Raw genomic sequence first — 24642 nt, forward strand, 5'->3', positions numbered from 1 at the left:
TTTTCTGAGCTTTTTCTTCTTCCTCTTCCCCCTATTAAATACCATCTGAGTGTTCATAAATAAGAATCCTGCTTTTTGTGGTTACCTGTAACGCTGAAAAGAGTTGATTTCTTTTAAATATTGTTCACAAGCTAATCTGAAATCAGTGTTCCAAATGGAAAAAATATCAAAATAGTAATGACATGCAGCTTAAATAAATGTGTGGAAATTTTAAAAACATAAAATTCCATAAAATAAAAGCTACCTCTACCTTTAGTACCTTACTAAATAACTTTTGGCCATCAGTCCCAATACCTGTGGTATTTCTCTGTGTCTCTGTATGGAGCTTTTCTGTTTTATTTCAGGGGTTTTGCTCACAAAATATGTTGTCCATGAAAGTAACCCTTAAAGCTTCTAATTAATTTGTGTTTAGTAATCATCCTGAAGGACTGTCAGAAAATGTACACTAAAATTAAACTAAATGGGAAAACAAGAGTATGTTCGAAATTTTAAATTGCCTCTGTGTGTGTGTGTAAGAATTTTATTTTGTTAAGGAATGAGAGAACCCCTGCGAAACCTTCCACCCTACCCCAGATTTTGTGTTTATTTGGAAGATGCACAAAGCAGTCAGTGGATTTCTCATGCGGGTGTATGTTCTCGGATTTGTATTTCTGCTTCTTATATTTGTGTTTGATTTTCATGGACTTTTTTTAATACCTAAGGGAGCCTTTAATGCAGCCATAATAACACGAGATCTGATGGTCTCATGGTATTTCAGTTCCTGGCTGCTGGAAATATCTTGAGAACACCAGATCTCATATTATTTTGGCCCCATAAGTAATTCTCTTAGGAATAAAAAAAATCCTTATAAAATATATACACAAATACTGAGATATTTGAGTTCCTGTGGAACTCAAATGCATAGCCCTGTTTTCTATCAGAGATATCAGTTAGTACCTTTTCTTACCTTCAAGCTTATACATCACCATCGTTCAATGAAATTACTATTGCTCTTTCCCCAAAACTGTTGTTAGAATATTGGGCTACTAGGAAACTTTTGTGAAGCAGAAGAAAATTCTAGTTCTCCTTTATAGGTAAAATGTTTATCCTGATAACCTATTGTTTAGAAATAAAATTGTTATATAAAAATTTTAAAAAATATATCAAAGCTGGTTTTATTTTGTGGTTGTCTTCACTATAACCATCAATTGTATAGTTAGTTGTTAATTATTAATTGAGTAAATGGTTTCTTTAGCTCTTAACTAAAAACAAAATAACCTCCCAGTATCTAGATTAAGTTTTCCTTGGTATCAACTGGCTTAAAAATACCAAACTTGATTCCTTTTGAATTAACTCAGCCTTATTTTATTTTTTTCAATATCACATATCACCATAGTAACCACTAGCTGTCAGTTCAGTTTCTGACATTTTTCTCATTTGGTAAGATTTCAGAATTGCCATCCTCCCTGCCAACATGTCATGAACAAGAAAAAAAAGATTGCATGAAAAATCTAATGGGTGTCTGGTCTGATTGTCCTCACTCGTGGCAGGAAAGACAAAAACTGATGAATTGTGAAATGTATTCAGAGGGATTCAAGAAAAGCAAGTGTCTAGGACCCCCCTCCTCACCAACACCTCCTCGTTTTCATCTTGTTATGCTTGATGCGCCATACATGCTTGCCCTGACACTTGGGTTTGTAGAAATTTAAGATTAACAGTTTTTACATTCACCCTGCTGATCCCCCCCCCCCCTTTAAAGTCATCATTAAAAATAAAGTTAGCAGGGCTTATATTTAGCACTATTTCCCACTCATATTGCTGACATTTCAGCACCTTCAAATTGGTTTCAAACATGTAAAATGTTTCGATTGCAAACAGACAATTCTGTTTGTTTCTATATTTCTTTGTCCAGCTGTGGATTTTGTGCCTATTAGAGAGAAATCATTAAGCAGGCCTCATATGTAATAAAGAAAAAAACGAATGCTGGGTAACTTATTAGGGGATTGGATTAGTAAGGAGTAAAAGTACGGTAAATAGCAATACTGACCTTTTGCTTCATCAGGCAGTTTATTAATTGACTTACTAAAAATTATGTGAACTATTTTAAAACAAAAATATCTCATTGTTTTCAGTTTTGAAAATATTTGCTTCCTGAAATAAACAGGCAGAAATGTGATTATTAGTACAATAGAGAGGACTAAGTAACAGTCTGCTTTTGGCAAAACAAATATTAAACTAAATATTTCTGGGTGTGTAATATAGATGTTTATGTGTACATTATATATGTGCACAAATGCACACTGCATGTGTGTGTCATGTTTGTGCATATATATAATGCATACCAATATAAAGAGTATTAGGAGAGAGAAAGTGTAACTTAGATGTGTTTTCAGAGGTTTTGTTTTGGGCTAGATCAATCTTAGCACAGTACATTTTTTCCTGACTGCCTACAAATTCAGGCTCAGCAGCAGGAACTCATTTCAGAAACATAAAACTGATTTGATAAGCAGCTGCAATATTCAGTTCCTTTTTACTAACGGGTGGACAACCCCAGGATTTTGAGTGCACAGATCAGTACTGTTTTTGTTTCAAATTTCAGATGTTGTGGCTCAGCCTTTTAAGAAACATGCAAAAAATAAATGAAAATGACTGAAACAACACTAGAACATTATAAACTTTTGGGAACATTTTTTAGGAATTTATACCTGTAAGTATATTTGCACACTATGCATACGTGTATGTGTATCTGGAACAGCAATCTCTGAAGATATATTTCTGTAAATTAAAAATATATATATCTACATTCAAAATTAAACCCAAACTATATTGTGGCATAATTTTCTCTAAATATTGGATTTTATACTGCTCAATTCACGTTTTGAATTTTTATTACATGATTAAGAAGTGTTGTTCAAAATAGCGTGCTGTGTGTTTGCATACGCCCCTATGTGCTTCTGCGTGTGTGTATGTGTTATTTTATATAAACACACACGTGTATGTAATGTATTAGGAAATTAGGTAGGTTTCTTCATAATTTAACTTAAAAAAAATAAAATTAAAAAGAGTTGATGAACTGGTAATACCTATACACTTTCCTAATTTTATTGTGAGCAGATATAATCCTGGAGAAATACCTTCACAATTATTACTGAATTTCATGGCATGTTTCAGACATGTATTTGGTAAAATAAAATGTTTTTAAAAACTTGTGCATAATTTTAGTTCACAAAGCAAAGAAACTGGAAAGGTGCAGTTCTTTTTAATTAAAAAAAATTGTATGCTGTCTTTGAAAAGAAATGGTGTAAACAGGATAAACTGTAATTTCTTCATGGTTTATAAGATTTATAATAATAATCAGCAAAACGTTGTAACATTGTTTGCACCTTGTGTGCCCTTAAGCCATTGGATCATTCAGTTAATTGTATAAATTCCATATATTATGGGAAATCATGATGTATCGTTTATATTCAGCTTGTCAGGTGTATAAATATTAAAATATATTAGCAAAAAATGGCTGATTATCCCTCAAACATTTTGTGATAAATCTTGACTTTTTATGGTTTTGGTGGGAGGGGGCATGACTAAATATTTTATGTTATTTGAAAATATTCTTTGAACAACCTAGATTTATTATTAACATTTTAAACATTTATAACTGCCTTAAAAATGCTGAAGCTTGGTCCACTTTACAGTCCTATACCAAGGTAAAGTTATTTTTGTATGCAAAATACACCGTTGACAGAGATTATACCATTTATTCAGCATAGTATGTACAATTTATACACATTTCATCTTTATTTCTATTTATAAAAAATCGGCAATGTGCACAAATGTAATCATAGGCATACAAGACCTTGATGCAATAATATTGAATGTTAATTTATGTGTAAGCATGCTTTATATTATTCATGTATACACTTTGGTTTGTTTAGTAATATACACAGACATACAGTGTATATGTATTTGCATATATATGTACACGCCGTATTTCTACTGAAAATATATTTTTAATTTTATATGTGCATGTCTCTTTCTCTGTGTAAATATATTCCACATCGCATACTGCATGCTATCCTATCTAGCATGAATGTGTAAAGACTGTATAAGGGAATGTGAAGAGAACACAGTGATACATATTTGTTGATACAAATATATCTGTTTAATGAATAAATAAATACAGAGTTGGACTGTGTCGCAAATGTACTTGGCAACTAGCCGTATCCAGTGGGTGTGCACAGTACGTTTAGAAGGGAGAGGAAATGTCAGAACAGGGTCTTGTAAATACATGCGGCTGGAAAGAATAAAATAAAAAATGATGACTAGCACTGACAGGCAGACTTGGGGTGCATGATATACTTTGTTCATTTGATTCTTAGAACTCAGTCGGGGGTTAAATTGGAATCCAGACATCAAAGAATTCTTCCACCAGACCCAAATTTTGTCCATATAATTTTTTCTTACAGTTGTCATAATTTTAGCTAATTTCACAGTGCAATAAATTTTTGCTGTTTGAAGTATTTTTCTAAATGTACATATAATATATGGATGGAATATAGTCTCATATAATATGCAAACAATTCTCTCACATATATACATACAGAATACTATATACATAGGCATGTGAAACCTCTATATTTGTGCTTGTGTACGTGTGTATGCACACACATACATACAGTACTGTACACAAACATGAGTCTAATTCAGAGAGTCTAAGGGAGGAAAAGGCTAACTAGTTTAAATAGCAACACCTTTGTTTCTTTTTTGCCCCCGACTGTTGTGTCTGAAAATGGTTGAAGCATGTGGTGCTGCATATTTGGTGGGTTTGCAGATTTCTGTATGATTTTTATCTGAAGGTCAGGGCTGTGGAAATACATCAGGTTGCGATTTGGGATGTTTGCCGTTTGCCATTTAGCCTCACTCCTTCTTATCAGATCGCTTTGTAACATGGGTCTAATAAAACAGGGAGCTGTTAGATAGAGAAGAAATAAATATTGTTCTATTTTTATGCAATTTCTTTAGCTTTACAGTGCATACAATTTTAATGCATTTGTTTAACTTTATCTGTTTGTTATAGATTTGTTGACCTCTGGCATTATGTTTAATAGTGGTTATTTATAATTTCATTGGAAATTTGCATATATGCAATAAAAACTGAAAAAAGTCTTTACATTTCCTTCAGATTTTTAGAAAAGATTTGCAGATGGGAAGGCAATGTTAGAAAGAAAGCCACTGCGAATCACTTCTGCATGTATGCTCTAGCTCAGTTTAAAAACACAAATCTCTTTTTATATGATAGTTTTCTTCTGCATAGATTTATTACATGAAAATTTAAAAGCTTGCTCATAGTTGTCCATTGGCCCTATTTTCACTCTTTACCCATGTGTAAGGTTGGTTTAATTTGTCTGCAACACCCTGTACTAAACAATACAATTAAACAAGATGTGGCTAACATATCACTGCATTAGTATTGTTTATGGAAGCCCCAGATGGTGAGAGAGGGCTTTTTTTTTTTATATTGTGAATGGCAGAAATTAAAGTCATTAAAGCTAACTGTCCAATTTCCATCACTTTATCATCCGGTATTCAGTCTGTATGTAAGAGAAAAGGGTAATTTTCTGTCCATGAGAACTGGGGAAAGAGCTTCACTTTCTGCTTATACCTTGAAGGGTTGGAAGAAAGGAGTCACTGGTAAATGAATAGCTTTAGGGCTGCACAGTTTGTCACGTTGACCATGGCTATTCAGAGCGGGGTGCACAGCACCAGTAACCTACATCTCTTTATGCCTGTTGACTTACTTGTAAATGGTGGTTTTAATTTTAAAACAGTCAAAATATCATCAGTCTACAATTAAAAATTAAGGGAGTGAGCTAGTTTGTCAGCCAGCTAAAGACAAGTGCAGTTCAGCACCTTTGTTTAGACCCTTGGTACCTGTGGAACAGTTTAAGGAGGCACAATGGCTCTGCAGGAATTCCGGTGCACATGGTGTGTCTCGTCAATGGGGATGCTGACAGAAAGGCTCAGACTGGGATTCTTTGTGGAAATCAAGTCTTAACATTTTTTCTGAGTGTACATACACAGATAGTTCAGGTAGTTTTGAAACTGTTTGTTGCTTCCAGGCAGTTATTAACGCTTCCATTTGCACAAAGCTGTCCCAGCTGTGGTCTCAGCACAAAATGCTTTGCTTATTACTGCCTCATGGCAAAAGCCTGTCCAACACAAGGAGTTTATTTTTTCCTTGAATTGGGGAAGAGGGGAAGAAAGCTCACCACAATCTTTATGAAAACAAGCTTTTGTTGTTTTAATCTTTGTTAAAGATAAACATTTGGTTTCCATGTTGATATTTTTGTATTTTATTATTTTGTTACTAATTGATCTAACCATTAGCAAATTAAGGTAGATTGCTGCTTGGATACATTAAAAGCAGCACCAAGGAGTTGCGGTCCTTGTGGCTATTTCGGGCAATGTCATAAGCGCACTCTTCTTTTTATTGTCCTCCCAGGGAGCAGAATTTGAACTTAATATTCCATGAAATAAGCCATTGTAATCACGTTGGGTTAATAGAAGAAGTAAAATTGCCTCTCCTCTCACAAGACATTAGAGCAAGGCTGCATTATTAAAGTTTTCTTGCGGACAGGCGGTTTAAAATATATCCTCAGTGGCTGACGCAAGTCTTTTCAGTGGGGATGACAGCTTTTCAGATCTTAATAGGCTGTTCATTTCTGGCCTACGAGTTTTCAGCATTTCTTCTTTTCAAGCCAGGCTGTGACATGATGGCTAAAAACTGACATAAAGAAGTGCCATGTACTGTGAAAACCTTTATTCACTAAGTGGCTCCATGTAAATTGGTGTCAATAAGCAAACAATTAGAACTTTAAAATTGTTGGTTTAAAACCCCTTTTCTTTTAATCATTTGACCTAAATTTCTTTTTACTACTTTGGATCTGCACTCCACTGGTGAATATAAACAGACAGAGTGTTTAGTGAGTTAAAGTAGATCAGATCTTTATAATAAATAGGTGGAAGAATGATTTAGTCAAAGAGAGTTTGTCGTTAGAAGCTTGGGTTTCTTTCCTCAAACTGAATTTTACACTAAGCTAAACTCTGGTGAAAGGATAAGGAAGATGCTGTTTTTCGCTCGCTCTCTTTTCTTCCCCAAGTAGCACTGTCCAGGGTTTCAGAAACATACAGCGTAAGCAGCAATGAGAGCTCACTGATGCTGTGAGCTTCGCTAATTTTGAGAGGTGTGGTATTGTCCACTAGGAGCCATAAGAAGCTCAGGAAACTCCTTTGGCATTCAGCCCTTCTCTCTGAAGCTTTGTGTGCTGTAGTGTCTGTAATATGCTGCCTGCAAATTGTTTTGCTGGAATTATTTGCACAAAATTGACTTTTTGTGTCATTAGTAGTTAAGAAATATATGAATATCTAATGCTTTGCATGTTCCTCGGCTGCGTGGAAGAACTCGCAGAAGAGCTTTTTGTGCTGTGCCTTTGTTTTAATTTATTATTTCTCCTTTTCTTTTCATAACTTCCCTCCTTTTTCTCTTTTGTTCCTCTTTATGCATCTTGCCTTTATCTGAGCAAGAAAATGAATACTGCTCTGATGGCTCCAAGGGGTGGCTGCTTTGTAAGTGGTGTAGCTCTTAGTCTCCTTGTGACCAAATGTGTCACTTCCACAACTTGCTCAATGCCTGCTGGTCTAGAGGGAAGATACTTTGGAGTCTCCTGCATTAAGAAGCTAATCCTGCACTTGGTCTTAGTGGGCTGTCGAGGTAGGGGAGGGGTGTAACACACGGCAGTCTTTCACACCAGGTGCGGTTTGTGTCTCAGGTATAGTAGTGATTCTTTAAAAAACTTGCCAGTTGCTTAAGCTGATTAAATAATGTTACCTCAGTATTTCCAGTATTCTAGGCAATCTCTCTATTATGCAGTATGAAGGAGAGTATTGGCAAGTCTGCAGAAATGGAGGTTGCCATATGTGTTTCTCTAAGGCAGAATAGGTGAGTGTTTGAGTGGCCACTGTTGTCCTATGCACAAAAGCCAACCTGCACTCAGTGGAGATTTATGCAGAGTGCATTTCTTCCCCTCGTGTACAGGGATAAGTGAAGACGGAGAGGCACCATAGGTCCATGCCTAGGGCCCCTGCTCCAGGAATCATGTGATTACGTCAGAATCTTAGCTTTTATTTAAAAATAAAGTTTCTAGCTCTCAGAAGTGTGAAAAAAGCTTGAAAATGTGACCCATGTCACTGATGTAGGGATAGCTGCCTGAGACAGTAGATATCAATGTGTGTGAACTTTCCCATATCAATGGGGTGTTAGCTCCATGATCCAGTCCTCTTGGTGGTCCCTCCGACAGCTAGCAGAGGACTCTCAGTGACAGAAGGAGAAGAGTGCAGCAGGTCTGAACCATCCATCCTAGCTTCCCTGATGCTGCCCCATCACCTCTGAGAGGGAGGCTTTCCTGCCATTCCAAATGGGGTGATGGGGCACATTGCTGTGGTGGGGATACCAGTGTGGAGTCCTTGGGATGCCTAGGGCCTTGGAGTGTCTTAGTCCATCCCTCTCAAACTCCAAATTTCACCATGGCAAAAAGGAATAAAAAGGGCCTGGTGTGGGAGGAGAGTAGGTGTAAGTGTGACTGTGTGTGCATCTCCTTATTCCTGATCTCACAGCCAGAACTCTGTGATGTAGACGCCATGGTATTATGTTGTTTTTTTCTGCACCTGTACAGGAAGAACAGTAGATCTACAGCTCCGAGAAGAGGTGGGTGAGACAGGAGTAGAGCTGCCACTTACTTGGGTTAATTTAACGGCCCATGAGCCAGTGGAGGGTGGACAAAGTGGAGCTCTGCTCCTCCATGCCTCATCCCCACCTTCAGTGTGTTCCTCCCTTCCCTGACATGCCCCTTGCCGGGTGGCAGCTGTCTCCGGGTCTGACCATATCTGCTTTACCCCAGCAAGGAGTAACTCTGCACCCTATGGATGCCTTGCTGGCCATTTATGGCCAAATTCTGGCCAATGTGCAAGAGCATCTCACTGGAGAATTTGATCTGCAGTCTGCGCCCCAAAGGCTTTACAACTGTGGTTCTCCACCAGGGGTACATGTTTCCCTGGGGTTACACAGATCTCTTCCAGTGGGTACATCAGCCCATCTGGATATTTGCCTAGTTTTACAACAGGCGACATAAAAAGCACTAGCTAAGTCAGTACAAACTAAAATTTCATACAGGCAATGACTTGTTTATACTGCTCTATCTACTATACACTGAAATGTAAGTGTAATATTTCTATTCCAATCGATTTATTTTGTAATTGTATGGTAAAAATGAGAAAGTCAGCATTTTTTCAGGACTAGTGTGCTGTGACACTTTTGTATTTCTATGTCTGATTTTGTAAGCAAGCAGTTTGTAAGTGAGGTGAAACTTGGGGGTACGCAAGACAAATCAGACTCCTGAAAGGGGTACAGTCGTCTGGAAAGGTTGAGAGCTACTGCTTTATAACATATGTACACACATAGTCTATAATAAAAATCCTTTGTTCCCACTGTCTTGAAAATCAGAGCTCTCCTTTCTAAGGCTAGCTTTTTGATTAGGATTCCAGTAGCATAGAGTTCTTGGAGTTGGAATATCTTTGGCACTGGTGAATCCTGCAAAATGGAACTTATTTTATGATCTATGCATAACTAACTGACCTTACTCTACATACGACAGCTTTTGCTTGCAAACTTTTGCTGCAATTACTTGTTTTTCAAATTAATGCTGAGCTGATACGATTTTTGTTTCATCTAAAAATAAATTTACAGTCCAGTCCCCACCACTGTGACTACCTAGCATGCTGAGTTTAGTATGTCATGTCCTTTATCTTTGTATTTTCATCAGCCATCATTAAAGTCTTGTCTTTTTAAATATCAAAAATATTTGTGTCCACAAATGAAAAGTTCTTCTACTCTCGTGCACTTACAAAGGTCGTACAATGTGCAAGCCCCCAAGTCATCTTACTGAAAGGTGATGTAATATTAATAACCAGAGAGAGGCTACAAGATAGATTACTTGAGAGGCATCTACTGTATATGGTCATCTCCAGTATATGGTCAAATATAGTAAGACAATGCTTACTTACAAAAGGTAAAATTGTATGCTAAGGATATTGTATGAAGAGGATTGTAAAAATGAGAGTAATATATATATTCTAAAGGTAAAACTAAGAGTGGATATGAATCATATTGAAGCTTATGATGACAGTAACACTTCACACGTACATCTGTCACCAGAGGATTTCATAGTCCTTTACAAACATTAATGAATTAATCCTCATAACGTCTTTATATTTCAGTTGATTATTCCCATTTTGCAAATGGGGAAACAGAGGCATAAAGCTGTAGTGATTTGCCGCTGGTCCCAGACGACGTCCATGGAAGAGCCAGGAATAGAACCCAGAATTAATCTAATGATAATTTTGAAGATTTAGGGTTTAACCCACAGATTTTGCTGATGGAGGGTCCTGTGGTTAAGGGACTAGCCTGGCAGTCAGATGAGCTGGGTCACAGACTTCCTGCATGTCCTTGAGCAAGTTTTTACATTTCTCTCTGCCTTTGCTCCTTCTACATAACATGGGGGTAATGAAACTTCCTTTCTCCCACCCTTTGCCTGTCTTGCCGAGGCAGGGACTAAGAGCTCTCTCTTCCTATGTGTATGTACAGTGTGTAGCACAAAGGGGCCCTGATCTTGGTTAGGAGCCTCTGGGAGCTACTCTAATATAAATCATAAATTCTATTCGGAACAATAAGTGCTGAAGCCCAAGCAGTGAAAGATCAGTAAATAACTCGGAGTATGGTTAAAACCCATTTGCTCTGTAAATAAAAATGTAGTTAACTAAAAGACACTAAACCATGTAGATTCAGTACATATGTGCACAGAGCTCCCATTGATTTACCTGACAGTTACGGGTACACATATTGTGCTGTATGGACCATAGAATGTATCTAACCTAAAACCCCATGAAACACAGTATTGCAGACATGTTGGGTGAAACCTTGACCTCACTGATGTCAATGACAAAACTCCTGTTGACTTCATTGGAGCCTACATTTCACCCCTTGTTTTTATATAGGGTTAAAAGTATTAGTTGCACGATATTTCTCTCCATATTAGCAGTTTAAGCTTAACAAGTCATTATGTACGTTAGAAATAATATGATAAATGTGAATATTGGAGCTTGCGTGAGTGTTGCAATCAAGGAACATGGTAGAAAATCGGCAGTTTCTGAAAGGAGATTAAAAAAAGAAAAGTAAAAGGCTGAGTTTGACTGTCAGTTTAGAGAATGTACGTGACAGGTGGTATCCAGCAATTGCAGCAAGTTAGAGAGTCTGAATAAGAAGAAAGATGGTAAATATTGATGACAGAAGATGGCAGCTGAGCCTGATATTCCAGGAGCAGAGATCAGGGTAGTTTGTTTATACTCACTTCCAGCGAAAATCGTGAAAAAATTCTGTTCAAGAACAACCCAATTCAAACTTTTCAGTTCCTGCTGTCACTGAGATGATATGGAAGGTACATAAAACAGACCCCCGATCTGTTCAGGATCTGCATTTTTTCCCCCTTTTCCTTTTTTTTTTTTTTTTTTTTAAACAAAGATATTAGTGAGATTCCCCTATAAAGACCATAATGGATCCATGTGAATTGTACTATTAGACAAGAGGTCTTTTACTCTTCATATGATGCATTAGTATTAGAAACACATGTTGCAAACCAAGGTAATTTTCTTTACAGACAATGAAGTTTATGACTAGTTTTAACAAATATTCTGTTCTTAAACAGTTTATCACTCTCCACAAATGTATGGACTAGAAACAGCATAATTAATATTAAAATAAAGCGCAAACTTCATGAAAGGTTTTGAAAGTTTGTGGAAATAAAGCAGCAAGAGGCTCCTTAAAAGTGCCCAGGGAGCATTTTATTTTATTCAGAAGTGATTATACTTCTGGGGAAGTTTTTGGTTACAGTCCAATCATAATTTAAAAGAATATCTATCATTTGTGACAATTTTCAGTAATTTGATAATTTCTCAAGATTTGCTAATTTAAAAAAGATTGTGATTATTTTCACTTTTCCACTTGAAGCGGTGGACAATCAGGCATCAATATAGTTTTCAAGGGTCGGCTACTTGACACTAAATGTGTGTGTGTGTGTTGCAATATTTTGCAATGATCAAGGCAGTTTCTTTAAATAAAAGTGAAAAGTTATGTGACCTTCACTGACAGACTCAATTTAGACCATGCCACAAACAACACTTTGCTTTTTCTTTTGAATTATCTGTTACCATCTTTTCCAATTTGTCTATAGAATGGGAGAAGCAGGGAAGATATAAATATAATGGAATGTTTTTATTTTAGAGAGAGATTTCTCCAGGCTAACGAATAAATATTAGCAATTTTAAGTGCCTTAAATTGTTGCAAGGCAGGTGACCCTTTTTTGTTTTGTTTGTTTGAGTGCTGTTCTTATATAAAACTTGGGTTAGTGCCTAAATTTCTCCATTTTAAAAGATCCATTTTCCATTTTGAAATCTTTGGGTTCTGTTTACTGCCATTTTTATATTTGTCTTTTCTCATTCTTTATTGTCTTGGTTTCAGATATTTACACTAGACTTGCTAGTTGCACAGTAAAAGCACTGGTCCCCCAACCCTTGTCCATATTAAAGGTGGTCAGGCGAAAGATTGTCGGACTGCAGGAATTCTTTCTTGTTCCACTGGGAATCTACCTGACTCCTCCCAGCCAGGAATATATTACTGCAGTGGGACCCAGAGTTTTGGTTGAAGTGATCGTTACATTTACTTCCCTGTTGTTTGCACCTGCATCACATTCTTGTGGCAATATTGACTGACAATCACCTCTTGCTCGAAACTAGTTGTCAAAGGCTGCATTGGGGCAATCTTTCCCCTCTTGGTGGCTGAAAGAAACACATCTGTATTTCCAGAGCCCCTCCAGTGTTTGTTTCTCTTTGGAAACACTTCTGAAAATAAAGCGGTACAAGTGCTCCCAATTCCAGTAGCCCTGTAGCATTGAAAGTTCTGTTCTGCTCGGCTTCGTTATTTTTTAACAGATAAACTAGATGAGTTTAATGAAACAAAGAGCAAGCAAACAAGAGCTAGAAGCAAATGCAACCTAGGAATTAATGCTACATCCAGCTAACTGAGCTTTGGAAGGGGACATAGCCAGAATACAGTGTTATTCTTTATCCCTCCTTCCCCCACCCTCTCAGATTTTATATGCATTTTCAAAACCCCCTCAGCATATTGCACTGCATTTAGAAGTTTGTGTTGTGGCATATTATATTACTCTTCTGTATCCTAAAATTACGTTAAAATCATTTGTAGTGTTTGTTGCTTTGTATATTACAAAGTACAAAATTCTTATATTTCACGAGTCAAATATCAAATTAGTCCTTTTATAATATACCTTCAAAAAGCAGTAATCCAGCCATTCAGTGTGAGAGACAATGAACTACAAAGTATTTTATGATGCTATAACACCACCATGCAGGTTGCTAAATAGCAGTACAATACAATTTACAAAGCATAATTATTTCCTTGTATAACAACATTGCTGTTTTTAATGCAAAAGAACATGGCCAGGGCTGTGTCTGTGCATAGAATCCATCTGTTTTGATCAGGCCATCTAAAATACCAAATCAAGAACAACAGACTGGTGAGAAACATATCACCAGAATGGCTTATCCTTGTATAGCTTATTAAAAGTTTCTAGGTGCCTCTGGTGTGGCATTAGACTTTTTTTCCCCTAATTTTCAATCGTGTTATCTTAGTACTAGAGGTACGCACTGGCCTTGTATCTGTTTTGCAAGTATAGTATGAAAGAATACACAGCAGTATCTAATGCAAGGGGACAGACATTGTTGGGCTACCTACTCCTCTTCTGAACTTATTTTATTCCTGTATTATTGTATCAAAAATGAGTTTTAATACAATACCACAGGAAACTAAGGGGCCTATTCAGAGATTACTTGCACCCCATGGAAGGGTGCTTTTCATGTACTGGAAGTCTGATTGAAAAAACCAGCCCTACATGACTCTCCTGTATACTGTAACTTACACAAAAATGGGTAGTTCTTGAGGTTTCCTGTATTAGTATCTGCTCCTTTGACATGCCTGGCACAAGCCCAACAGGATCTCATTGTGGCATTTTTATTAAGAAAGGGGACTTGGATTCTTTTTTCTCCGTCAGCTGCTGAAATAGGAAGGTTTTAAGAACAAAGGGAAAACTCGTGCCAAGGAGAGAGACAAGAGGATTATTGCTTCCTAAAGAAGGGGGATGTCCCACACACCAAATGACTCACCATCCTAGTGAGCAGACAGGTTTTCAGAGGCTGGTAAATATGTTTAGAGAGAAGTACATTTGGGTGCCATCTTTACTCATTCTTCAAATTGTAATGCTGCACATTTTGGGTTTCAGTATATTGCATTTTAAAACTAATGATGCATTCATTCTCAGAGCAAATCTTATTTCTAAGCCCTAATTTAATAGAATTAAACTCAAAGCTGAATTGGTTTTATGAGATAAAACTCTGAAGTTGATAACTGCATTTAGGAATAGTTCAGGTATTGAGTTTCTAATTTGCTTCCTGAGCATGGAAATCCCTCAGATAGTCAATATTGACGACCTTTAATTGGCAGGAGAGGCTCTTGCTGAGTTTTCTCTCTTCTGCTGAAGGGGTAGGTGCTATAAAAAAGACAGTGTTTCTAGCTGCAAAGGGTCATACTCTTCCTGGCTGGTCACAGTTTTACAGGCTTGAGTTTTGAAACATTTTAAGCTTGGCACCAGTTTCCAACCTGTTCACCACAGTAATAGTCTATGTCAGTAATAGCTTTTTCCATCTGCAGCGAGACAGCTAGCCATAGTCCTCTCCTTTCCTTGAAATCCATCTGTGATTCAGAATCTGTGTTTAGTTCTAGTTATTCCATGTTTGATCCTTGAGTAAATACAGTTAGTGAGCCCATCACACTGCATGCTTTGGTAGAGAAAGATGAATTCTTAAAAATGAGTAGGAACTGCCTGACAGCTGAGCTTATTGGAGTTACAAAGAGATCTCACAAAACTGGGTAATGGGGCAAGAAAATGGCAGATGAAATTCAATGTTGGTAAGTGCAAAGTAATGCACATTGGAAAACATAATCCCAACTATACATACAGGATGATGGGGTCTAAATTAGCTGTTACCACTCAAGAAAGAGACCTTGTCATCATAGATAGGTCTCTGAAAATGTCTGCTCAATATGAAGTGGTAGTTAAAAAGGTTAACAGACTGTTAGGAACCGTTAGGAAAAGGATAAATAATAAAATTGTAAATACCATAATGCCACTATATAAATCCATGGTACATCTGTATCTTGAATACTGCATGGAGTTCTGGTTGTCCTATCTCAGAAAAGATATATTAGAATTGGAAAAAGTACAGAAAGGGGCAACAAAAATGGTTAGGGGTATGCAGCAGCTTACATACGATGGGAGATTTAAAAGCCTGGGGCTGTTCAGCTTAGAAAGGAGACGACTAAGGGGGGATGTGACAGAGTTCGATAGAATCATGTGGAGAACGTGAATCAGGAAGTGTTATTTACCCCTTCACAAACACAAGAACCAGGGGTCACCCAATGCAATTAATAGACAGCAGGTTTAATACAAACAAAAGGAAGTACTTCTTGACACAACACACAGTCAACCTGTGGAACTCATTGCCAGGCGATATTGTGATGGCCAAAAGTGTAACTGGGTTCAAAAAAGAATTTGGTTATGGCTACACCACAGAGCTTACAGCTGTGCCGATGTCACGCTGTTAGTGCAGATGCTCTAAGCCGACGGAAGAGAGGTCTCCTGTCGACTTAGCTACCACTGCTCGGGGGGGTGGAGTAATTATGGCAGTGGAATAAGCTCTCTGCTGACACAGTGCTGTCCACATGGGAGCTTAGGTCGTTGTAACTTAAGTCACTCCAGGGGATGTCTTATTCACACCCCTGAGTGACGTAAGTTGTACCGTGGTAGTGTGTACTTAGCCTTGGATAAGTTCCTGGAGGACAGGTCCATCAGTGGCTATTAGCCAAGGTGGCCAGGGATGCAACCCCATGTTCTGGATGTCCCTAAGCTTCTGACTGCTGGGAGTGGATGACAAGAGATGGATCACCTAATAATTGGCCTGTTCTGTTCATTCCCTCTGAAGGGCCTTGCACTAGCCACTGTCAGAACATGATCCTGGGCTAGGCAGACTATTGATCTGACCCAGCATGGCCGTTCATATGTGCTAATACCAATCATTATTTTGAACAGAGGTATTTGAACAGAGGAACAGCTTTTCAGGGTACGTACAAATCAGGTGATGCGGTGGTGATTCTAGGACATGAAAATTTTTTTAGCTTTATCACTTTCTAGAACAGAAGCCATATCATTTTAAATCATAGAATCATAGACTTTAAGGTCAGAAGGGACCATTATGATCATCTAGTCTGACCTCCTGCACAACGCAGCCCACAGAATTTCACCCACCACTCCTACAAAAAACCTCTCACCTATGTCTGTGCTATTGAAGTCCTCAAATCCTGGTTTACAGGCTTCAAGGAGCAGAGAATCCTCCAGCGAGTGACCCGTGCCCCATGCTACAGAGGAAGGCGAAAAACCTCCAGGGCCTCTTCCAATCTGCCCTAGAGGAAAATTCCTTCCCGACCACAAACATGGCGATCAGCTAAACCCTGAGCACGTGGGCAAGACTCACCAGCCAGACACCCAGGAAAGAATTCTCTGTAGTAACTCAGATCCCACCCCATCTAACATCCCATCACAGGCCATCGGGCATATCTACTACTAATAGTCAAAGATCAATTAATTGCCAAAATTAGGCTCTCCCATCATACCATCCCCTCCATAAACTTATCGAGTTTAATCTTAAAGCCAGATAGGTCTTTTGCCCCCACTGCTCCCCTTGGAAGGCTGTTCCAGAACTTCACTGCTCTGATGGTTAGAAACCTTTGTCTAATTTCAAGTCTAAATGGTGAAGGTACTACCTGCAATTCATTCTGTGCAAGTCCTGAGAGAGCAAATGGACGTTGGACTGAAGTTCAGCAAAATTTCTTAAATTTGGGATGTGTTATTTGTTAAAAATATTTTTCTTCTCTTTATGCTTACACCACCATTTCCCCCAAGTGGAATGAGGCTTTTTCATAAGCAGCTGGTGCATTATTTAATAGATGTGGAATTTTACTAGTACCTGAGTACAATTTGATTTAACTTTGATATTCAGATGTAAACCAGGTTTTAATTTTGTTCTTTTGAAGTATATGGAAAGTACAACCAGAAATGCCAGCTGCGTGAGAAGCTTTTACTGTTAACATTGCAGGTCACTTTGTGTTTGTTTGTTTGTTTTCTGTTCCAAAATTCTTGATCGCACAGATGAAATTGTCAGTCCATTTTTATTATTTAATAACTCTACTTTAGGATAGCTGAGCTTGTAAGGTCTCTGTTCCACTAAACAATCTTTCTGTGCCTTTTTTCCCCCTACAGAAGACTAGATTTTCAAAAGTACTTGGAGTAAATAAATGCAGGCAAATTAATCTGTAAATGTGTGCCAGTATTCACACATGCCTCCATGAGCACAGGATAATCTCTATCTAGGGGAATAGTGATGCATGTTGTTTGAAGCCACTGGTGGTTTTGTTATGTGAAAATGTGCAGGTGAAATGTGCTCTGTGAGATGCTATATACAAGTGTGTTCATTTGACATGGCGGTGCTTGTGCATTCAAACACTTCTGTTGGAAACCAGTTTAGACAGGCCACTCCACAGTATCTCAGCTAAATAGAAAGATCCATTGTCAAACCTGGGGGAATAAATTTGATTCAGGTACCTCCCACCTTAAGTATTTCCATTCCAGGTCCCAGCACTTGGTCTGTCCATGCAGCCAAGTGATAGGGACCCACCAGCTGGATTCAGCTCCAGAATGTCCTGTCTTCCAGCACAGTACATGATGATCAGAGAACCCTTATATTTTTGGCAACAGAATACTTTGTCCCTTCCATGAGATTTTCTGCTTTATTTTGCATTATTCACTTTTTTCTTTACTTAGTTGCCTTCAACTCTACTTTATTTCCCAACCCTCCAGCACAGAGATTATAGGTGGCACCTGGAGGCCAGACAGAGTAGCAGTAAAGCCAAGGAAGGCGGGGCCCAATGCTAGAAAGTGCACAGTGGGAAAGGACCATGGCACACTCTGGAGTGAGGTTAAATCCAGCATTGGTCACCAGGGCTCCTCTCACACTCTGAGAGAGAATCCCTGGGAGGGGCTACTTCTCCCAAATCATGTAAAGTACCAGTGCTGGTGGCCATGGGGAGAGGGAGAGGGAAGGAGTCTTCCTCTCTTCAGGCTCCCTGTTACAGCAAGTGATGAACTGCGTGTGAGGCACAAGAAAAGCAGCAGCAGAGCTATGGAGGTAAATGTTACTATTCCCTTCAGTCCGCGGTGTCTGACACCCACTGATCAAAGAGCAGCATCCAGGCTGGCGGAGGGATGTAGCTGGCCTTGTGTCCTCAGACAGGGCTTCCCAAACGATAATGTATTAGGTTATAATATTAATTGTTAGGGCCCCTAGAGCTCCTACAAAGGCCTCTTCTTATGATTTAAGATCTAAATTAATAGATAAAGCAACCCTAGGCAGGGCTGTCCCTAGTGGGGTGTGGGGCCCGGGGCAGAAGTGATGGATTGTCTCTTCTGTGCCCCCGAAAGTGCAGGGCCCGGGGGCAGGGTGGGGGCAGAAGTGATGGATTCATCTCTTCTGGGACCGACGACGCTGGCCAATAGCGCTGGCCCCTGGGGCCCCCCAAAGCATGGGGCCCGGAGCAGTCGCCCCAATTTGCTCTACCCAGGGGACAGCTCTGACCTTAGGTATAGCTAATATACTCCTCTGATGCGAATGTGGGCATGACAGGCAGCAAAAAGATAGCATGAACTTTAGCAGCCTTTGTCTCTTAAGCCACAAACTTTCTTGGCAGAGCAAAACCAGCAAGGAAAATCTACCCTTTTTTCCCTTATTTAACAAAAACAACAAAAAAGCCAACCTGCGAGTCAATAGAGAGCCTGCTCAGGATGCATTCAGTCCCAGTATATTTGATCCTCCGCCAAATAGGGCCTTTTCTCCATAGAAACCCTTTGCTTGCTTGTATGTTCCATTAGTATTTTGCACAGCTTTGAAATTCACTCTGAAATGCAGAAAACAGTTCGATAGGTCACAAAGGGGGTCAACCAGTGGGATTATCTAACGTCCATAGGAAAAACTGTAGCACACCCAAAATGAGGGAGACACTAAAAAAGATCTCTTTCCAGGACCATCCACATCCCCAAATACAGTACATTATTCATGGCATATTGAATTTGGAATTGCATCAATGAGGACTACAATGCAAAAGGCCTGTGTTCATTCTCTAGCGTCATGGCATAGCAGCCCCGTTCTGCATCTCTCTGTTCTGTGCTGAAAAGGTATGCATAATCGCCAGAGCAGATCCACGTTTTTACAAAGTCCTATAAAACGGACACTGTCCTTTGCAGATGCAGGTTTTGTGTGTGTTGGCCCACAAGTGCTAGACTATCCTTAAACTTATTCGTTCACCTCCTATGTTTTTTACACACTGCTTTCTGTCTTCCACTTTATTCTCTAGCGTTTTGGAAATCTCACTTGCAGTCACATCCTAGCTGTACTGGACCAGAGAACATGTATTTGAAGGAGAAAAGAAAATGTCCATGCCTGTTCATTTCATTTCTCTCAAACAACTTGTCCTCTGATCCAGGCCCACCTTCATCTTATTAGGAGTGGTATCTTCCTTTCTCTCAGCATTCGCCAGTCTTCATTTGTTTTGTACATAGTTGTCACGGTGTGGCTACCATTTGATATTTTATGCCCTTCATGTTGGTATTAACTGTGTGCTCAATTACAGCACCTGGCGCAAAGGGGCCTGAATCGGATCAGGGCCTCACGGTGCTACTGTAGCTTAAATATTTATAAGAACAATTCTGGAACTCAACCCAGTGGGTGGGTTCCTTTCATGGCTGCCTCCAAGCTCCTGGAAAGGGGACTCAAGCAACTGTAGTGTATCACATGACAGGCTGTTTCTAAGAAACATTTTCCTTTCTCTCTGCTAAATTTCCCCGTAGTTTTCCCATGGAAAAGTGTTCTTCCCTTCCCAAAACTCTGCTCTGCCTTATTGCTGCTCTTTTGTTTGCAGAGGTAGCTGCCTGTTAATGGTGGGTGAACCATTTACTGTTCTGACAGTCTGAAAAGCACTTGAGAAACTTTCAAGGTGAACGGTGCTACGTTCATGTAATGTGCTTATGTTTACTTGTTTAATATATGCTTTTGTTATTAAATGGGTGGTCATAAGAAAGGGCACAAAATTTGGGATTAATTTGGAGTCATCTTTGACATGCATTTCTGCATGTGCCTTTGATTATCTATTCCTTTACTAGACTGCATTCTTCAGAGGCCGCTTGCAAAAGCCTCCCACCTGCACTCATGAGAAGAGAGGTGAACAAAGGCAGGTAAAAAAAGAAAACAGGTTGGAAAAAAGCGAGCCACAGTTTGTTACAGTGAGATGGATATTAGCCCTGCCATTTGCAGTGGAAAAACGACCTGAGCCACTAAATAAATAATGGACTAATAAACGTGGGTGCACCATGCTGACACACAGTAGCCATGCACATCTATTCACAGACACAGTTCTTGATGGTATCTCTTAGCAACTCAGCTTGACCCATTTCAGACCTTGGGTTACTACTTTGGTACAGTGCAGCTTAAGCTGGGCTTTTTACTTCTGTTCACACTTTGTTTTTGCAAGGGACTGAATGCTTTTTTTCTTAGTGGAAGCTCCTCATTCAAAGGAGTGAAATGGGAAGAATTGAGCGACGTGATGTGGTATATACTCTGTTAAAGGAAGTGCTCCTCTTTTGCAAATACTGGGTTTTGTTATAAAGGGTTAGTGTTTACTTGATTTTGGGTTTCATTTTTCATATATGGCTTCATTTGCACAGTGAAAGAACTCTGTTAGTTTTCTCATGACAGGTCTGTGTATAGCTACGTACAAATCTCAGGTGGCCGAACATTATGGTGACAAGACTCGAATTCCTAACGTGTAAAGATTTAAGACACCAGGCAGAGATGCTCACAGGAAAATTGGGCTTCCTCATTATGTTAATGAGATTTATTGTAATTCTCCACTCATTGCTGTGGGTGCCTTTACTAATTTTAAAACACATTCTAAAATATTGCACTAAATTAAATAATGAAAATGCCGCTACCTCCACCACAATCATACCTGCACCTGTGCTGACCATCACATCCCCGTTCTTTCTCCAGACCTTTCCGTCTGCCCCCTCCTCAGATACCTGGGCCCTGCAGACCAAGGGTGGAAACAGGTTCCAAAGAGGAAGCTCCTTCCCAAGCCCTGCTGCCAGCCCTCTTGCTTACCTTGGGTATAATGTTTAAGCTGGTTGGAACCGTAGGCCAGGGTAGCTGGTGCAAGTTCTGCAGCTGAAAGAAAGGGCCCCACGCATCATCTGAGGTGCAGGTGGAAGACATCTGCTTTTGGTCACTGCTGCTACTGGAGCAGTCTGGGAGCCCACAAGCTTTTCGTTTATGCCCCTGGTTACAGATGGCAGGAGCCCACTCCCTTTATCAGAAGTTAGAATCCTCCGCATGCTTCCAGGTGTTTCCCTAAACCATCCAAAATTACCTCCCTCTTATCTGGACTGAGCTTCCGCCAGCTAGCACTCATGCAAGCCCCAGGCTCGTTCAGACCCACTGTTCTGTTCTACTTCGTATATAGGATCAGAAGTGACGGAGACATAGTTTGGTGTTCTTAGCAAACTAGACATTGCAAACCAAGTCTCCTAACTAGTTCTCCCAGTGGCCTCGTGTGCACGGTGAGCAGGTGCTGACTGGGGTGATGAGCTAGAATTGGTTGCTGTTTCCTGCTGTCACGGGGAGTTCCCAGTCTGCATTATCCCAAATTAAAGTTTCTTTTCTGCTTAAATATTATCATGTCTTCTGTTTAGCTATAAACAGTTGCAAATGATAAATAAATCAATATTTGTTACTGTTATGATGCACCAGCATCTATCAGCTACGCGTGGAATGATTTATAGAGTACAGCATTTCAAGCCTGACCCTTGCAGGTCTCAGAAAGCACTTAAAAAATAAATTTACCCTGGCCTCTCTCACCCCATTTCAAAAAGGGTGACAAAGATGAAGTAATTTATAAGTCACACTTTTATTAATGCTTTTAACTTTCATATACTTGGCTTTGTTGCCCTCTGAGCAGCATAAGTGCAGCTCCTGGTCGTATGGTAACCTTCAGTGCTTTGAGGGGGTTTTGTACAAATGATCAACTCATAAATAGGTGCTGCGCTCCACATTATCCTGCCATAAATTCACAGGCCCGTTCAAGTACATCAAGAAAGAGCAAGTTGAACTAGGCATTTTGCTCTGAGTTTACAGACTAATGCAGTGCTAATGAGCAGCTGGGCAAAGGGTTTCCAGAAGCATGTCTAATGCTTTATATTGTGATAACCTGCTTATTGCCTGGCTGGAGTAGACTTATATAAAGCAGGAATGAAGTGGACAATACAGTTCCATTTTAGTGACTTCAGAACTGCAACCCAAGGAAGGCTCTTTGAGTGGAAATACATGGTCTGTCTTGTCTGTGATGTTAGACATCATTAGGATATTTGATGTAAAAGAATACCAAGGAAAGCTTCAAGAGATTGTAACAGATAGTTATTATACACAAGAGATTCTTGAAAAGCTGGTGGGCAGTGAGACCAATGCTGCTAATCCTGAAAGTCTCAGCAACAGGGCCTTCAAGCAAATAACTATGTGGAAAAAATCTAGGGTCAAATTCTGCCCATCTCCCCAAAGTTTGGGTTATTGATCTCTGCACTCAGAATTGCATTGGAGTTGTATAGGAATGTTGATTTGAATAAAATAATCAACATCCCTAGTATATTAAGAGGTTATAGGAATTGGATGAGAATGGCAAAATGCACATGGGTAGCAGAATCAGAAAGAGAGACAGACAAGTTCTTCCAAGCAGTGAAGGGAAAAGGGGTTAGTGCATACATGATGTCAAACTTGATTTATAAATTATATGCTTTTAAATGAGAAACAAACTGAAAATTAGAATATACGTGCTCTAATTTGGAGCTTTAAAAAAAAAATCCTTCCCCCCGCCCCCAGTTCAGTGGAGGAAATAAGTGAGACAGCGTACACATTATAGCTACATCCGTATCAGTTATAGCTACAGCAAAATGACATGAGTTGTGAAAAGTATTCAGTGTCGGCCTAACCCTGCTCTGATTTAAATCAATGGTAAAACTCCTTATAAAGCTGTGGTTACGTTGCCAGATTAGGCAGGATTCAGACAGATAAAGTATCACTTTGGTTTAAATTACATTTGTACAGCTAATAATAGATTTTAGCAAACATTAAAACACAACACCTCAAACAAAGGACCAAATCTGGCCTCAAGGCAGAACACACCCATAGGAGAGAAATAAGAGCTGCTTAAGCACGTGCCTTCTGTCTTTCTAGTGGCCCCTTGAATGTCAAATAATGTATTGTGTCTGAGCTGTTCTAATGACCGTTGGAGTTATCAGCAAAGAAAAGGCGCAATTCACTGGAAGAAACTTGCATATCTAAATAGTTTTCCAGCTAGTAGGGTAGAGTTGTGAGGTAAAAATACTTTTCGTTAAGGTGCATGTAAAGCTTTTGGTAAAAATACTCAAACTAGTTAAGGAAATGTTTATACTACCAAGATGTGCACAAGATATAGTTTGTCTGGGTATTTTTTAGAGTCGTGGTAATGACAAGAGTTTGCCTTACTGTTAGATGTTTAAATTAGCTCATAGTAATACCTGGTATGAAAACAAATCGTTTTTGTTTGTGGATAGTTCAAAATTGACAAAATCCTTGCCCCAAAGAAGTCAGCCAGAATATTGCCATGGACTTCATGGAGTCAGGATTTCACCCATTGAATGGATCCTTTCCCGATAATCCTCCAGCAGGGGTATATTATTGTCAGGGGACCATCTAGCATTCCCAGGTTGGGAGCATCAATAGAAAGTGTATGCACTGGAGGGGAAAAAATAGTTCACAAAGCACAGGCCACTGGTGCTTTAAGCAACACACTCTTCTAGCATAAAGAAAATAAAGACTAGAGTGAGCACTCCTGGTCAGTCTGATTTATCTGCTGCTGATTTAGAACGACAATACAGCTTGAGTTTCAGTGGCTGTGCAGGATGGAAGGCACCACCGAAAAGCCTGGGTTTGACTAATGATGGAACTGGTGGACTTAGGAAAGGGAAGAAGGAAAAAATCCTGTTTGAAGTGTTCCTGGGAATTCTCCAGAAAGGAAGGGAGAATAATGCTTTTTGTCTCTGTGGTATGTTTCTGGAAGAATTGGCGGATTAATGGAAGGTCCTTGAAGTCATAGGATATGATCGATCCCTGTGCCTGAAGGCAGACTCTTAATTTTGGATCAAGGAGCTGTGAAATCTGGGGATCCTTGCTGTTCTTGAAAGCTGTGTTTTACATGGACTTCTTCTGAGCCAGGGGACTCATTCAGTCCAG

General features: G+C 39.3%; 1 long non-coding RNA gene across 5 annotated transcripts in view; it reads left to right on the top strand.

The window, feature by feature from the left end:
- Positions 1-24642, top strand: part of LOC119563705 — a 588454-nt gene that overhangs the window by 304056 nt on the left and 259756 nt on the right. For 3 of the 5 annotated variants that reach the window (XR_005222257.2, XR_005222262.2, XR_005222259.1), the window contains one exon: positions 1425-4163. The exons of the other annotated variants lie outside the window; for them this stretch is intronic. This is a non-coding gene — a long non-coding RNA (uncharacterized LOC119563705). Of the gene's footprint in view, positions 1-1424; positions 4164-24642 lie in introns of those variants that run through there. 5 annotated transcript variants of the gene reach the window in all.

This window comes from Chelonia mydas, chromosome 12, assembly GCF_015237465.2.
Source record: "Chelonia mydas isolate rCheMyd1 chromosome 12, rCheMyd1.pri.v2, whole genome shotgun sequence".
Classification (NCBI taxonomy): Eukaryota; Metazoa; Chordata; order Testudines; family Cheloniidae; genus Chelonia; species Chelonia mydas.